This window comes from Marmota marmota, unplaced genomic scaffold (assembly GCF_001458135.2).
Source record: "Marmota marmota marmota unplaced genomic scaffold, marMar, whole genome shotgun sequence".
Lineage (NCBI taxonomy): Eukaryota > Metazoa > Chordata > Mammalia > Rodentia > Sciuridae > Marmota > Marmota marmota.
This window is the reverse complement of record NW_025999913.1, coordinates 7,562,066-7,564,586: the sequence shown is the minus strand read 5'-3', so window position 1 is coordinate 7,564,586 and position 2,521 is coordinate 7,562,066. Positions and strand designations below refer to the sequence as shown.

At 46.4% G+C, this 2,521-nt stretch overlaps 1 long non-coding RNA gene across 1 annotated transcript; it reads left to right on the top strand.

Annotated features, from left to right (window-relative positions):
• Positions 1–6: 6 nt before the first annotated feature.
• Positions 7–1,104, top strand: LOC125615573. Its single transcript, XR_007346204.1, has 2 exons — positions 7–552; positions 713–1,104. It is a non-coding gene; the product is annotated as an uncharacterized LOC125615573 (long non-coding RNA).
• The last annotated feature ends 1,417 nt before the right edge of the window (positions 1,105–2,521 follow it).

Below are 2,521 nucleotides of genomic sequence, written 5' to 3'. Positions count from 1 at the left end.
CCGCGACGCCCGAAGACCCCGGAGGCAGCCGGATGCGCTTCCATGGCAGACGCCGAGTGTCTGAGGAGAGGGGGTGAGCACGGAGACACGCAGCGGCCACAAGGCCCAGGTTGTCGCCCGCCCGAGGATCCCAGGGCCCCCAGGGACGCCAGATGTCAACGACTCCCGGCGGCTGCCGCAGCGGCTTCTCGGCCCCTGGCCCCCTCCCCCTGCCGCAGCTCATCACCAAGCGCCCCCTCCGCTCGCCTCCGCCAGGACGCGAGGGCTTCTGGGAGGTGTAGTACGAAGCCGGGCGGAGGCTGGAGTGAGCTGTCCTGCTAGGACTACAACTCCCAGAAAGCATCGCAACCAGGCTTCGCTTCCCTCTCCAGCAGGCCCCTCTGCCCTGGGTCTTTCTCCGGCCGCCACCTCTGTCTGCGAACTGCGAGCGGGTGTTCTCGGAATCCGAGTGCTTGGCTGCCCGCTCCTGCGCTGTCCTGGGGCGCCTGAGGGATTTCAGTCATTACTCCACGGACTAAGTCGTTTGATTTAAGTTTGCAGAGGGAGGAAAGGGTAGGCGACTGCCTGAAAAACTGGTTGCACTTGAACCCAGCCTTATTGCCCTGGGCGAAGATTGGATACTTGGGACGTTAGAGGAAGCACTCTGGTCTCTGGAGGGAGGGAACGGAATCAGCTTCCCCCAGCAACAGATGTTGTGTTCTGTTTTTCATAGGTAATGTACTTCAGAAATTCCCGGCGGGTGACTTAGGATATCTGCTGTACCCTAATTCACCTGCCTGAGTTGGAAGTTTGATTCTTCTGAAACCAAGTGACTTATGACCCACAGCTGAAGGCTGCCGCGCTGAATTGAACATTGTATGAAATTGTATGAAAACACTTTAATAACCTCAAACACACTACTTAAAACCTTTCTACTCTGCCACAAATTTCTGTTCCCTCTCTTCTATTTCCAAAAGCAAAGTCTAAGCAGCAATCCCTAAATTTAATAAGAATACCGTAGACATTTATGGCTGACTTATTTTGTGAGCTGGGTTCTGTAAGGAGCAGCATTGTGAACAAATACTGTATATGAAAATACATTAAAGGATGGTTATTTGTTTTGCAGAAGATCTAATATAGAATTACTGTGAAGAATGAACCCAGTACAGTTAAGTGGTAGTTGGTGGGGGGGGGTGTCAATTTATGCTTTTTTTCATGGATGACTCAATTCTATTGCAAAAAATAAAACATATTTTATTAAAATTTGATTGAAAAGAGTGAAGAAGTTTATTTTAAGGGTTTTGTCTTGTTTCACATATATTGAATAACTCTAGGTGCTGGGGATAGAGCAGTGAATGAAACAAGATGCCTATACCTAACATGCCTTCATTGTAGTTGGAAAATGCAATCAGCATAATTAGGAATATTGCAGGAACTGCAAATTCCTATGAAGGAAAGCAGGACAGTATGATGAAGACAGGTGTTATTTAGATTGAGGGATTAAGGAAGGCCTGCCTGAGGAAATGCATTTGATCGGAGACCTGATTGACAAGGATCCAGCCATGGAAAGACCTAGGGAGAGAACATAATAGGTAATAGGAACAGCTTGTGCAAAAGAAGCAGACAAACTGGGTCCTCTAATCTTTGGCTGTGTTTCTCAACCCTGCATACTCATTCTGAACCACCTATGGATATTGGAAAATTACAAATAGCCAAATCTCTTCCTCATACTGAATCTGAATCTCTAGAGGTAGGGCCCAAACACAGTTTTTACAAGCTCCCAGGTGATTCTAATGTGTGCTCATGTGCACTCTAAAGCTATGGTTCTCAATGAATGATTTCTTTCAGTAAGATGGGAACCTGCTAGAAATGCCCCAGACGGATTAAATCCAAAAACTCTATGATCTGCTGATCATATTTTCCAACTACAATGAAAGCATGCTGAGTATAGGCATCTTGTTTCATTCAGTGCTCTATCCCCAGCACCCTACCAAGATGGTAGCTTGGATTAGGGTGATCTTCACTGGAGTTTGTGAAAAATGGACAGATATAGGACACATTTCAGATTCAGAAAGAAAATCACCAGAATTAACTGATGGTTTAGATGTGGAGGCCTATAAGGAAAAAAGAAACAAAAATTACTCTCAAATGTGGGAAAAGAGCACTGTGTTAGCTTTGACCAAAATACCCGACAAGATCAACTTAGAGGAGGAAAAGCTTATTTTGGCACATGGTTTCAGAGATTTAGTCCATGTTGGCCAAGTCTGTTGCTTTGGGACCAAGGTGAGATAAAACATCTAGGCAAAAGGGCTAGTAGTGGAAGAATGCAGCTCTGTTCATGGCTGGCCAGGAAGCAGAGGGTTTAAAGGGGCCACAGGAAAGATGGACCCTTCCAGAGAACATCCCAAGTGACCCACCTCCTCTAGCCACACCTCACCTGCCTACCATTACCACCCCCCAGTTAGCCATTTAAACTGGGATGGACTGATGAGATTACAACTCTCATGATCTAATCATTCTACCTCTGAATTTTCCTACATTA